At 42.2% G+C, this 15420-nt stretch overlaps 1 protein-coding gene across 4 annotated transcripts in view; it reads right to left on the bottom strand.

Annotated features, from left to right (window-relative positions):
• The window catches only part of LOC126191396 (G1/S-specific cyclin-E), a 149955-nt gene that overhangs the window by 47935 nt on the left and 86600 nt on the right, over window positions 1–15420 (bottom strand). Inside the window, exon 1 of one of the 4 annotated variants that reach the window (XM_049932257.1) lies at window positions 1134–1213. The exons of 1 other annotated variant lie outside the window; for it this stretch is intronic. The gene's annotated coding sequence lies outside the window, so the exon portion shown is untranslated. Of the gene's footprint in view, window positions 1–233; window positions 609–952; window positions 1214–15420 lie in introns of those variants that run through there. 2 more of the 4 variants (XM_049932256.1, XM_049932259.1) reach the window with 2 other exon arrangements.

Genomic DNA, 15420 nt, shown 5'->3' with positions numbered 1-15420 from the left:
AAGCAGATATTTGACATTACAAGTCTAAAATGCACTCTTCTTACTGGTTAGATACCTTGCATTTGTACACATTGATTCGAATCAAACCGCCAATAAAGCAATTTGTAACGACTAAGGCAGCACCTACCTATCGGTGTGCATTTACAGCGTATTACTGCCTGGTTTTATTTCTGAATTAGCACAAACTAAAGCGTATACCTCTAAAAAACAATTGTGTCGGAACAAATGCTTACTTGTTTGTTTAGGCCCAATTACCGCTATAAAAACCGATCCTTCTCCACGAATTCCCCAAGTAGCGAACCGTAAAAATGGGCGCCAAAATGTGCTTCCAAATTCGTTTGTACATTCATTAACGATACATTTAGAAATACGTTGTCTTTACTAACGAATTATATGGTAAAACCCATCAACCTTCTCAACACACAGCAAATTTTAACATAAACATTCCACATTCTGGCGCCAAGTGCTCAACGCCATTTGTCGTGACGAAGTTAAGCAATGTTAGCCACTTTTGTAGTTAAATCACATATTCCCCAATATTCAAAGAAAATAAGTTCTTGAAATAACAACCAGTCCAACTATGAAGTATTTAAAAGCTTAATTAGCCTGTAAATTGCACCACAGATAGAATGGATGTCTTCCCTCCATACGTGGATCGCGCGCGAAAACACTATACATGTTCACACCCATGAAGTGTTCTGCTGCTTAATTTTACAAAGAATGTCCAATTACGGTTGAAAACTTACATGAAGGATTATCTGTGTTAATGAATAACCTGAATACTGTCAACGAAGAAACACACAGTCAACGAAAGCATTAAGGGCCTAAACGAACTAATATAGAAGCACTCTTAAACATAACATTTACAAAAAATCTTAGCTTATAGCCAGCTACCTCATCGTAAGCATAACAGAAAAATAATGTGTTAATAATTTCCCAAACAAATACTTACACGGCAGACGCCGACCGTTAGTAACTTTTGTAATGATGCAAACGATGAAAGTATAATCCCATTTTTAATAAAGTAGTTAGTCTTACTTCCGTCGTGTTATTTACTGAGCCACATTTGAATAAAAAAGGTACAAAACCTTACCCCAACCAAACATACACGAAAATACAAGCACACTCCTCACCTCCACGCCGTACCAGCGCTGTGTTAGAATGCTATGGCACTGGCGAGTGCTGTGGTGGGGAGAGAAAGAGACGGGGATGTATTTTGAAGCTGTGTAGTATCTGATTGGTGGAAACGTAGCGCGGCGTAAGTTCGTCAGCTGGCGCTCAGCTGATCGTTCGCATTTGTTTTTAAGCTCAGGCGGGAAAGTCTGCTACTGGCCGACAAACGTTAACAGCGGGATAAAGCTTTCCATTAAATTTGGGAACGAATAAAATTACTGATCCTAAATGACAAAAGAAATGAGCCGGGACAATGTTAGAAGTTCATCGATAGAATGTTGTGCCTAGGCTAGACAGTGAATTCTGCGATAAAACGCATAAAATGAGTCTCTGCTTCAGCTTAACGCGCGAAATGCTAACTCGTCTCTGGATACTTACGGAGTTTTGTCCGAAATCCCTACAGCCATTTACATCGTTGCACTCTTGTAAGCTGAATTAGACGTTTATTTATAATTTATTTGCATTTCATATGTTCTGTAATTTGTTGTACTCCCTGAATTTCTTCCTAGTTCGTTTAAAATGACACAGATCTCTTCACTTTTTATGAACATCCGCTGGATCTATATGAAATCAAACGTGGAGCACAGAATGAGACAAATATCTGGGAACTTGTTCGATTATATTTATTTCTTTATTTTTCATGCTAAAATTTCTTGCAAAAAGGTGAAAATCGAGCTGTTTAAAATCCGGCCCATTACGGAGCTCGGCTCTTTTCAGTCAAGTTATGTTCTGCTGTGTACTTATATCGAAAGTGAATAGATACATACCCAAAAATAAACTACGAATGAAAGAGAGCAAATAACCCATTGCGAATATAATGCTTCCCAGCCAACGACATCCGCAATACAGTTACGCAGGTTCAAATGACTCTGAGCACTATGGGACTTAACTGCTGAGGTCACAGTCCCCTAGAACTTAGAACTACTTAAGCCTAACTAACCTAAGGACATCACACACATCCATGCCCGAGGCAGGATTCGAACCTGCGACCGTAGCGGTCTCATCTAGGCCTACCTCTTCATTATCCATCCCATCATCCCTTGAATTAAAGTTTTTAGCTGAGCTCCAAACATAGGTTTTCATATATATTTTTGGAGGTTAGTAGCTGTTTATTTTTATAGAAAGTCATTTTGCCTTGCTCAATCCTTGCTACAGCGTCTTTGTTTCATATCCCTTTTTCTCGCATACGTTATTAACAGTCATTTGTGACAGCAGAAACTCAGATAAAACGTAGAAAAAGAGCCTAATAACTAATACATTTAACTTATTTTTAAATTTGCATCTATCTTCTGTGTTAATTGCATACGTTTTTTATCCGAATATTGGACTCCTATGTGTTCCTACAATTCCGGGTCATGACAGAGCATTTTCTTTATCGGCATATATTTATGTTTATTGTTTTGCATAAGCGGAGTAGATGTTCAGGGACCCAAGACTAAGCATTTCAAAAGATGAATAAGACCACAGAGCTATTTTCAGTTATTAGCAGTGCTTGTTTCGGTGGAATAACTGTTTTGTCAATTTAAACTCAACAATTTTTCCGACGCACTTATGGCGCTGGCACAACCTCTGTACGTTCGTACCCCAGGTCCTGTAAAAATCGAGATTATAGGAGATCATAATTGTCTTCCTCCACGAGTAGGAACGAGATTCTCTACACTTTCTTAAAACATTTCACGATTTATTTTTGTCGAAAACTGGAATTTTAGTCATGTACTTAAACCTGTCGATCTCACAAGTCTTGTGAGCAGGCTGTGTGCGGAGTCTTCACCGTTACTTCTCATGCTTTTCTGACGTATCTCTTCTGTTATGGGAAAGTGAAAATAATGTCCAAAGTTATTTCGAAATATACGGTTGGCAACAATTTGTAAGGATACAGTTTCTGCTCCCAAATTCTTGTAATATTGTCACGTACATTACGCATTAGTTATGGCTACATTCACCAACGATGGAACAGCATCATTTTAAAACTATTTATTCCAGCTGAGTCCACCAGGATTTGAAGCATTTTTTCGCGAGAAATTTCACAGCTTCCTTCTAGGGTAAACCGCTCGAATCAGCAGACCGTAGGAAAGTGGCGACACCGTCGTGAATCACATTAAACCTTTTTAGGTTGTTTTTTTCGCTCTGATAGTGTTACGCACCCACTTGTTCCGGCGAAGCTAAAAAATAGTTTTCAAGGTTTCTATATGCTGTCTTTGAGCGAGCTAAAACATCTTTATCAGCTCGTACGTCCCCGCTGGCATTTTCGGACACCAGTCCCCTCTTCCCTACCTTCACGTAATCATATTGTACAACCGCTAGACTGCTACGTTTCGTTTACCAGTCACACTCTTTCATTGTGGCTGGGTGATTTCTCGTCTCCACCTGGGAAAAATAACATGCAGATGGTGAAAAGTACAGAAATGACTCAGAAGCACGTTCAGATGAGTCACGAGGAGATAGCTGAAACGACTCCTTACTCCCCACCCCGTCCCACTGGACACACACACACCGTTATTCCTAGCATAGGCCAAGTTCGCTACAGTGTCTGATACTATGTTTAGATTGACTGTAAAATTCGGTTTTCCGTAAATCGATTTCTGAAAACCGCATCTGGTTGACAATATAAATATTGGATAATCAATTCTCCAAATATAGTTTCAGATCCCACAATTGATTTTCGCTCCATGTAAACGATCTGCTGCATTTCAGTTTTTATTGAGCTGTGTCAGCTTGCTACTCGATTTTTAAAATGTTGGTTATGTGGCGGAAGTGAATGTGTATGGACTGTAGGAAAATAAGACTATTGCTCTGACCAGGAAGTTATTCACTTCCTTTATCCAGCTGAAGAGAAACATATTGTACATTATGTTGTTAATCTACATCTGCATCGATACTCCGCAATCCACCTTGCGGCGCATGGCGGAGGGTATCCCGCACCGCTTCTAATCATTTCCTTTCCTGTTTCTCTCGCAAATATAACGAGGGAAAAACGACAGTCTACATACCCCCGTATGAGGCCTAATTTCTCGAATCCTTAGCGCAATGTGTGTTGGAGGCAACAGAATCGTTCTGCAGTCAACTGCAAATGCCGGTTCTCCTAAACTTTCCCAATGGTGTTCCTCGAAAGAAACGTCTCCTTCCTTGCAAGGACTCCCATTTGAGTTCCCGAAGAATCCCCGTAGTGCTTGTTGTTGCCAGCCGGAGTGGCCGTACGGTTCTAGGCACTACAGTCTGGAACCGAGCGACCGCTACTTGCTGTTATTTAAACCCACCAGGTAAAAAAAAAAAATAAAAAAAAATAAGGTTCAAATGGCTCTGAGCACTATGGGACTTAACATCGGAGGTCATCAGTCCCCTAGAACTTAGAACTACTTAAACCTAACTAACCTAAGGACATCCCACACATCCATGCCTGGGGCAGGATTCGAACCTGCGACCGCGGCGGTCGCGCGGTTCCAGAATGAAGCGTCTAGAACCGCTCGGCCACTCCGGCCGGCACCAAGTAACAAAACGGGCAGCCCGCCTCTGAATTGCCTCGATGTTTCCCTTTAATCCGACCTGGTGCGGATCCCAAACAATGGAGCAGTAATCAAGAATAGGTCGCATTAACATCCTGTATGTTGTCTCCTTTACATACGAACCACACTTCATTAGAATTCTTCCAATAAACAGAAGTCGACCATTCGCCTTTCCTACAGTAATATGCTCGTTCCATTTCATATCGCTTTGAAACGTTAGGTCCAGATATTTAAACGACGTGACTGCTGTCAAGCATGACACTATTAATGCTATATTCGAACATTACGGTTTTTTCCTAATCATCCGAATTAATTTACATTTTAATACACTTAGAGCTAGCTGCCGTTCAGTCACCAACTAGAAATTTTGTCATCTTGTATCCTCCTAAAGTCAGCCAACTTCGACACCTTACCGTACACCGCAGCATCATCAGAGAACAACCGCAGATTGCTGCCCATCATGTCTGCCAAATCATTTATGTACATGGAGGATAATAGAGGTCCTATCGCGCTTCGCTGGGCCACTCCTGACGATACCCTTGTCTCTGATGAACACTCGCGCGTCGAGGACAACCTGCTGGGTCCTACAACTTAAGAAGCCTTCGAGCCACTCACATATCTGTAAACCTATTCCATATGCTCGTATCTTCGTTAACAACCTGCAATGTTGTTGTTGTTGTGGTCTTCAGTCCTGAGACCGGTTTGATGCAGCTCTCCATGCTACTCTATCCTGTGCAAGCTTCATCATCTCCCAGTACTTACTGCAACCTACATCCTTCTGAATCTGCTTAGTGTATTCATCTCTTGGTCGCCCACTACAATTTTTACCCTCCACGCTGCCCTCCAATGCTAAATTTGTGATCCCTTGATGCCTCAGAACATGTCCTACCAACCGATCCCTTCTTCTTGTCAAGTTGTGCCATAAATTCCTCTTCTCCCCAATTCTATTCAATACCTCCTCATTAGTTATGTGATCTACCCATCTAATCTTCAGCATTCTTCTGTAGCACCACGTTTCAAAAGCTTCTATTCTCTTCTCGTCCAAACTATTTATCGTCCATGTTTCACTTCCATACAAGGCTACACTCCAAACAAATACTTCTAGAAACGACTTCCTGCCACTTAAATCTATACTCGATGTGAACAAATTTCTCTTCTACAGAAACGCTTTCCTTGCCATTACCAGTCTACATTTTATATTCTCTCTACTTCGACCATCATCAGTTATTTTGCTCCCCAAATAACAAAACTCCTTTACTACTTTAAGTGTCTGATTTCCTAATCTAATTCCCTCAGCATCACCCGACTTAATTCGACTACATTCCATTATCCTCGTTTTGCTTTTGTTGATGTTCATCTTATATCCTCCTTTCAAGACACTGTCCATTCCGTTCAACTGCTCTTCCAAGTCCTTTGCTGTCTCTGATCGAATTACAGTGTCATCGGCGAACCTCAAAGTTTTTATTTCTTCTCCATGGATTTTAATACCAACTCCGAATTTTTCTGTTGTTTCCTTTACTGCTTGCTCAATATACAGATTGAATAACATCAGGGAGAGGCTACAGCCCTGTCTAATTCCCTTCCCATCCACTGCTTCCCTTTCATGTCCCTCGACACTTATAACTGCCATCTGGTTTCTGTACAAATTGTAAATAGCCTTTCGCTCCCTGTATTTTACCCCTGCCATCTTTAGAATTTGAAAGAGAGTATTTCAGTCAACATTGTCAAAAGCTTTCTCTACGTCTACAAATGCAAGAAACGTAGGTTTGCCTTTCCTTAATCTTTCTTCTAAGATCAGTCGTAAGGTCAGTATTGCCTCACGTGTTCCGATATTCCTACGGAATCCAAACTGATCTTCCCCAAGGTCGGCTTCTACTAGTTTTTCCATTCGTCTGCAATGAGGCGCCGTATAATACGCTTTCCGGAAATATGGAATCTGCCAGTTGCCCTTCATTCATGGTTCGCAGTATATCAATGTGCGTAAAAAGCAAGCTGTTTTTCACAGGAGCGATGCCTTCTAAAACCTTGCTGATTCGTGGACATAAGCTTCTCGGTCTCAAGAAAATTTATTGTATTCGAACTGAGAATATATTCAAGGATTCTGTAGCAATCCGATGTTAGGGACATTGGTCTGTAATTTTGTGGGTCGGTTCTTTTGCCCTTCTTATATACAGAAGTCACCTACGCTTTTTTTCCCGTCGCTTGGGCCGGCCGCGGTGGTCTAGCGGTTCTGGCACTGCAGTCTGGAACCGCGGGACTGCTACGGTCGCAGGTTCGAATCCTGTCTCGGGCATGGGTGTGTGTGATGTCCTTAGGTTAGTTAGGTTTAAGTAGTTCTAAGTTCTAGGGGACTTATGACCTAAGATGTTGAGTCCCATAGTGCTCAGAGCCATTTGAACCATTTTTGAACCCGTCGCTTGGGACTTAGCACTGGGCGACACATTCGCGATAAATACAAGCTAAGTAAGGGGCCAATGCTGTAGAGTGCTTTTTGAAAAACCGAATTGGGATTCCATCCGGATCTGTGACTTAGGGCCTACTTGTTTTCAACTCCAGATGTTTCTCTACGCCAGGTACGTCGTCCATACGGTAGTCTGGTCGATGGTCAAGAGACGGAATTTTTGTACGATTTCCTGCGTAAACTATGTTGCGAACGTGAAATTTAAAACTTGATTGGAAGACTTAGGCTCACTTAGCGATTTTACATAGTACCAAAATTTTCTCGCTTTCTCTGCCAGTTCTTTTGCTAAGGCATATTTACCGAATTAGCTCACTTGAACAGCTTGGCAAGAACCTTATATTTGTAAAGCCATTCTTTTTTAGTGTCCGAGGCTCTCGCACACAATCAACGGCTGCTGACAAAACTTTCGCTAATTCTGTGTAGATGGTGTGTGTCTTCACTCATTCGGAAGTTTTCTACCCACTACTAGTCTCCAAAATATTCAGGGTACGATTAGCAGTTGCTTCTCACATTTTCCTAAAATGTCCGAGGTCTACGCGGGACTAACAAAGTAGTTTCGCGCGCAATTAAATGGCGCGGATAAGATTGTTAAATATCTCTTTCTCAACGGCCTCTTGCTCCTCTTCCTTACGAATCCAGTGACATCCATAGAGAAATTGTAGTCTCACTTTATTAAATAAAACAAAAATGAGAAGTAACTGATAACCTCACTTCGCCGTGCTGACCAAGTATGAATGTAATTTAGAGACAGCATTCGTATAAAACAACTGACGTTCGGAAATCCGATATGTGACAGTGTTGGCAAAATCGATTCAACGTGTAAACACGAGAGCGAATATCGCTTGGCGAAATTCGAGTTTAACCACCTGAAAGTTGTGTCGCAAGTAAATGTAGCCCCAAGGGTCAGCGCGGAGGTGTGACACACCGCGTTCAATCACAAGCCAAGGAAGTGCGAGCGGTCTGCATCTAGCGAAGTGCAACAGCAATACGGCAGCGGCGTCACGACGACGTCAGCCCCACGTCACGTCACTGCCGCGCGGTCAGGTGGGGCCGACGCCTGGCACGTGCGTAGCAGAGGCGCGCCGTGTTCAGCCAACGGCAGCATTCCTGGGCCTGGCGGCTCCCGTTTTTTGTGCGCATGCGCGTGCTCGGCTGTCTGCCTCCTGCAGACTGCGTCAACGGCAGCGCGGCGCGGCGGTAAATTTAGAGTTCATTCATTTGGCCCGGAGGACGACGTCTGGTTCGGCCGGCGCCCTCTCTCCCTCCCATCCTCCCTCCTGCCCCTTCAACCGTCTGCTCCAGTAAGTCCAGTGTCACTGACTGTGACGACCGTGGAGTTTCCAACCATGTATACAATACTCGTTGATGCTGTCGCTGGAGGAAAGACGGGGTGCCGCTAATTACAGTACTCGCTGACATCTATTGCGCGCCAGTGCAATAATCAAATATAGCTAAAAAGTACCCTAATGTTGGCACAGTGCTCGACACAGACTCAAAGCTATTGCTGTAGCGGGGAACAAGTAAATCTCCGATACGGGTAGTCACAATTACTGTGCGGTGCACGGTACTGTGAAGGGTTGCCTAAAGACTAGGCGCAAATTGAGAAGCGTATAGCACGTGTGACGTGACACGACACAAGCGCGACACGCACGTGCCGCACGGGTCGCGCGGGTCCAGCGCATATTGCGACGCGTACACCATACTTCGCACGCGCCGACTGGCGACGCTCTGCGCTGACTGAACCGAAACGCGCGCAACCACTTATCTTTCTCAAACGATTTTACAGAAACTATTCTCTGAAAATATATGATTTTTACCTTACTTGTAGCGTTATATGTCAGCTTCGTGCCCATCACCTCGCTAATGACCATTCTTATTGTGATGTACACATTTTAGTAAGACACTGCGCAAAACTCAAAAAGTTTGCAATGAAAATTAGGGGTAGCTATGATTTTGCGTTTGGTGCGTATTACACCATATGTTGCTGCGTATGAAATTTAGCTAACATGCTGAATTTTTGTTTAGACTTGGGAGGAGATCTTTATCTGCCTCCGATCTTGAGAAAATGGATCCTATGTAGCGCGCTCACTTCCAATCTCACGCCCGCGAGAATGAAATACTCGCAACATCTCTCGTACCTCCTAAACCGCTCGAGACATCGAAACGAAAGTTTGGCGAATGATAGCACATAAGGAGGAGAGTGTTTTGCCAATTATTAAACACACGGAACTTTCTTATCTATGGCGATATATCACTACTTATACTTGTTTTTTTATTTATTTCACTCCAGTGACTGTAATTTTTTAAGAGTTGTCGACAGCTAGCGAAACAAGAGCTTCCTAGTATGAAAATAAATATGAAATTTCTTTTTTTATGTTACTGCAAACCGATATTATGAGGTTTTTCGTAAGCTATTGAGCTCTGTAATTGCCAATTACTTGTTTAATGAGGCCCTACGTTTCGGAATTCTGTCTCAATAGCTGCCGTGAGATGAGTTTGGCAAATTACATTGTGACAAAGGAAGTACAATTAAACCAGTCACTAAGAGAAATGTGGCCTTTACTCATAAATGGTGATGCTTCTTCGAATGAGAAAAGGTTAACAACTCACAAAAAAACAGATTGGCAATTCTGTTGGAATTTTGGTGGAATCCCCGTAACCCATGGTATTTTTAACACTGAGCGACGGGAATGGAAATTTACCAAAGTATTTTATTCCTTCTCTTGATCTGAGCAGTATTAAAATAATGGCGAGCGTTCCTTCAGGCGGAATGATAGGCACATGCCAGATACTGTTTACTCACCTAGGGCTTGCCAAACTGACAATGCGTGATCGCGAAAAAATAGTTGTTATTGAGAAAAATAAACAATTGCTCTGTCGCACGACACAATGGTTAGTGTACTGTCAACAACGGAGGATAATCCGCGCGACAGGAATGCACAAGCTAGCCATGTGTGCCTTGTGAGTTGGAGTTCGAAAAACATTGTCATGAAAGTAGATCTGCCTTTGTCAGCAGCACATTTCAACAAATTAAATATATCTAATCATAACACTCTTTTAAGATATTCCTACTTTCGTAATAATACCGACCATTTTCTGCATTTGTGTGGCCTGTTGTTGTATAATTAGTTTATTAATGCTGATAATGTCCAAATGGCTCTGAGCACTATGGGGCTTAACATCTATGGTCATCAGTCCCCTAGAGCTTAGAACTATTTAAACCTAACTAACCTAAGGATATCACACAACACCCAGTCATCACGAGGCAGAGAAAATCCCTGACCCCGCGGGGAATCGAACCCGGGAACGATAACGCCCATGCAACAATTGAAATGCTTTTTCTCATCACGGCGAACCAATTAAAACATTGTTATTTGTGACTGCTTTTCGACTGTTTCTAGCTTGCAGTGGAAATATGTTGTTCACATGCATGTTGTACAGTGTGTCGTATTACATTATTACATGTCAGAGTAATCACAGTGAAACTTCTATACTTCAGATCTTGGACGCTTTTTACCACAAGAACAAAAGGATCACAGCTGTGGAGATTATCCCTTTCTAAATTATTGTAACAGATCGTACAGATACGCTAGCTTACTAGGCAGCGAGAATATAACCTTGCTTTACTTTCCGCCTTGATTCTTAATCACATGATTTTATAATATTCCTTGCTTCCTTATTCACTACCCTCTGTCCCTTCTTGCGATCTGAAAACATCACGGAGGCATATGGTGCAATTCCAGCGGCCAATGGCTCATCAGTTACTGAAGTATACATTTTTCTTGACAGAAGAAAAACGAAACTATGCACATATAAATAACAGAAAAATATAACGTGCTAACGAAGAAAGCTGGAGCGTTTAAATGGCGAAAAACGAAACACTACCCAAAGGCAATAAAATTCAGTACACAGTAAGGCAAAATTTATCGTATGGGCAATACTACCACTGCTGATATGCGCCGTTCCGATGTGAGCATATGGCTGGGCTACTTTTCCGCTCCCCTCCTCAAATTTCCCACGATACTAGCGAGGCAAGCGCGACGCGCGGCGCGAGAAACTGTGCCTCAACCACAACGCCGCGCGACCTGGCGCAGGCGCGTGTCGCGTCCCAGTCGCGTCGCGTCGCAATTTGCGCGGTCCCATTTGAACCTGTGATGTTACAAAAACGCGCGCTGCGCTGCGTCGCGCCACACGCGCTCTATACGCGTCTCAATTTGCGCCTAGCCAAAACAGTCGGGCGATATGCCGCCACTCCGCGTTTCAGTCCTGCCTATTTCATCTATATCTACAGTCTACAGGGTGTTCGAAATTGTAGAGGCGAGTGAGTACATGATATTTTGAATAGAAGCCCATGCCCGAAACGTCGTTCAACGACGCTACAGAGCGTCGAAGTTACAGGCGCCGCCCTGTAAATGTTGTGTATATACAGAGTGATCCCGTGACTATGCAACAGACTTTCTAGGGTGATGGAGAAGAATAAATGTATAAATTTAAGGTGAGGGTCCCTGTATCGGAAACGAACGTGTCGAAAGTTATAATCACAAACCTTACCGATACCTCTGACGGTGGAATATACGTACGGTGTGCGGACATTTGCCACGGCGGACATTTGCCACGATTTTACCTGCTCCGGAGGGTTGCGTCCCTTGTCTCCCCCTCCTCCTGCTCCTCACTCGCCGCCCGACCCGCAGTAAAGGTACTTAGTGACAATGAGCCTTTCCGCTGGTTTTCTTAAGATAGGACCACAATCTCTATGAATTTTTCGCCACATTTCTCGAGAGAGTTTTGTTGTGGAAACTATTAAATGCATCTCGCATTGAAATCCGCACCAAATTTCGAGCCACAGTAAAACTTTGCCATTCTTGGAGATTTTGCGCTCGTCTAAATTATACGTGCCTTTTTCGGTGCACCTGCAGCAGCTTTCTGTCGTGTTTTGTGTACCATGGGGGATCAGTTCCGTCTGATATTAATTTATTTGGCATGAATCTCTTGAGTGCTGTTGATACTATTTCTTTCAACTTAAGCCACATATGGTCTTCACTTACATAGTTTGGAAGGATTGGAGACTGTCTCTTGGAAAGACGTCAACCGAATTTTTAGTCACTTTTATAAATATATATATTTCGCGTTTAGTTTTCGTGAATTTTTTTGTCACGGAATTGAGCCTCGCTACGACTGTGTGTTCAGTAATTCCTGTATCCGCCGTGATGCTCAGGATTATTTGTGGCTAAGAGGTCAAGTGTGTTTTCGTAACCATTTACGATTTGAATGGCCTCGTGAACTAATTGTTCAAAATAATTTTATAAAAAGAATTTAGAACAATTATGGAAGTTTTTTCTATCTACAGTATGGTCTGAAATTGTTTTTTTGTCAACATACGGAAGGTAGATTGAAGTCACTGCCAACTATAATTGTATGAGTAGCGTACCTATTTGCGATGTGACTCGAGTTTTCTTTGAAATGTTAACCAACTGTTTCATCTGAGACCGGGGGTCGGTAAAAAGTGCCAGTTATTAATTTATTCCGGTTGTCGAATATAACCTCTGTCCATACTAAGTCACAGGAACTATCTGCTTCAATGACGCTTGTGAGCTGGAACACACATTACATTATTTTTCCTTAAGTTGTGCTTCTTGTTTCTGTTGTAGTGGAGATCATTACAATTACGGCTTTTCCCTCCAAAACCTAGGATGCTTTCTCTGTGACCCTGCAAATACCAGAGCTAAACAATGTAGAACAACAACGTACGTTACAAGCATAGCATTCTGTATTACTTCATTTCCTTATTTCTAACATTTTAAAATTATACGTCGACTTTAGATGACATGTCAATCATAGATGTTCTTATCTCTATTTATTGAAAGTCTTTTCAGCCGTGTTTTGAACATTGTCCCGCTACACTTTATCAACTAACGTTTCGCCGCAAGGGATATCGTATTTTAGAGAGTAAATTAATACGGAGTATGTCGTCTTTCTTTTCAAACATTCACATACCCATTTCTTCTTCCCTTATTGTCTTTTGGGCATGCAATTGTAGTAATTAAAGTAGGCACAAATGCAGCGATCAAAAAGAAGTGATTAGCGTACATTCGCATTCTCTTTACAGCGTTCCTTTCTTGTTGCTCCCATGGCGACGGACTGTTTCTACCGCAATCAGTAAGCGTGAAAGGAAGCTACCGTACAGACAGAGGGATCTACATTTATACTTGGAAAAACTAATTACATACTGACATAATCGTCGGAATTGCTTTCGTTTCCATAAAGATATAAATATTTCGATTTCGGAAAAGAAGCTCTGTGTTTCGCTAAGATGTCGAAGAAGAACGTCCCTTACGTACTGGTTGTATCGAGTAAGATGTGGAGACGGCGGTCTGAAAGCGGACAGAAGTATGAGGAAGGGCGCCCCTTAGCTGAGGGATCGCTACCTGGCGAAGGGGCAAGTGTGGCAAATGTCCGGCGTGGCAAATGTCGGCATTCATACGTACTGGTACAGTTGTTGCTAACACCCAAACCTCCAGATCGGTACTAAACGTTGTGTGTCGATACAACACCGATTTAGTTCGTGCTGTGTTCTGTCGTCCAGTCGGAGATGCGTAAACGATAATTAAAAGTAACACCAGAAACTATGAAGTAGCGGAAAACCATCTTTGTGAGCTCCTATAGAGTACATTTGTATAGATAGGTGTGGTGTTATATGTACAAATGTACGCTATAGGTTTGCTACTTTCAGCTAACGAAGCGAAAGCAGACTGCCAAAAGAACATTGCTACAAACTCAAAACGTCCCTTTACATGGCAGAAAAATGTCCTCCCATGTAACAATTTTGCTTGTAATATGTTTAAAAAAAATCACTATCAGTGGGTTTCAAACTCAGGATCTTTAGCAAGACAATCTGACACTCTACCGAGTTATACATATGTTGGTTTATTCACAGCAACGGTATTACAGAGCTTGACCACGTTAAAAATGTTACAACTCATACCATTCAAGTGAAAGTCAGTCGTTCGAGATCTTCTTACGGAGGACAGCCGTCGATTAGGTGGCTATTGTTCCCGCATGGGGTGTAGCCGCAGCCGCCTACGCTCGCCTTTGCTGCATGAGAAATCGCAGCTTCAAGTTGGTTTCCGCGAAGGATACTTTCTTGGTTTTTCGTTTCGTCTCAGATATTTATCCACACTCTTGTCTCCCGAGTTTGGGTTTCTCTGTTTATCTTTACTGAACTATCAGCGTCACGCAGTGAAAGATCCTTTGTCCCGGCTTGAGTGCCTCATAGTATGAGGAAGATATCACATTCATGAAGTGGGTTTCTTCTTTTAACATCCAAATGAATGTTGCGCGTGGATGCTATTCACAACAAATAAAGGTAAAAAAAAGGAAGGAAAGTTGCTTCTTCTGTGGTGGTAGCTTCTCACTATTTGGAAATGAAATTTACTCCGTAGCAATACGTAGTCGTCAGTTTAAAATAAAGAAAATAAAAGCAAAGAAAAGAGTTCTCCAACAAATTAGATAACATTTCTCCTTTGACTATTTACAGTTTTCTTGACTGGGGTGTGTACATGTGGCTTTGTCACGCTTGTGCTCCTCAACTATGTGTCAGTTGCTTTTTCCGAACATGAAGTAATACAATGTCGAATGGCGCTCAATGTTGAGGTAAAGTGCAAATAAGAAAGTTTTGGAACGACTGTTTACGCTTGTTGTTGTATTCTTCAGTCCAGAGACTGTTTTGATGCAGTTCTCCGTGCTACTCTATCCTGTTCAAGCTTCTTCATCTCCCAGTACCTACTGCAACCTTCATCCTTCTAAATCTGTTTCGTGTATTCATCTCTTGGTCTCCCTCTACGATTTTTACCCTCCACGCTGCCCTCCAATACTAAACTGGTGATCCCTTGATGCCTCAGAATATGTCCTACGAACCGATCCCTTCTTCTACTCAAGTTGTGCCACAAATTTCTCTTCTCTCCAATTCTATTCAATATTTCCTCATTAGTTATGTGATCTACCCACCTAATCTTCAGCATTCTTCTGTAGCACCACATTTCGACAGCTTCTATTCTCTTCTTGTCTAAACTATTTGTCGTCCACGTTTCACTTCCATATACGGCTACAGTCCATACAAAGACTTTCAGAAACGACTTCCTGACACTTAAATCTGTATTCGATGTTAACAAATTTCTCTTCTTCAGAAACGCTTTCCTTGCTGTTGGCAGTCTACATTTTATATCCTCTCTACTTCGACCATCATCAGTTATTTTGCTCCCCAAATAGCAAAACTCCTTTACTACT

The sequence above is a fragment of the Schistocerca cancellata genome, chromosome 6 (genome assembly GCF_023864275.1).
Source record: "Schistocerca cancellata isolate TAMUIC-IGC-003103 chromosome 6, iqSchCanc2.1, whole genome shotgun sequence".
Classification (NCBI taxonomy): Eukaryota; Metazoa; Arthropoda; class Insecta; order Orthoptera; family Acrididae; genus Schistocerca; species Schistocerca cancellata.
The sequence above is the reverse complement of the archived record's forward strand: the minus strand, read 5'-3'. Positions and strand labels throughout refer to the sequence as shown.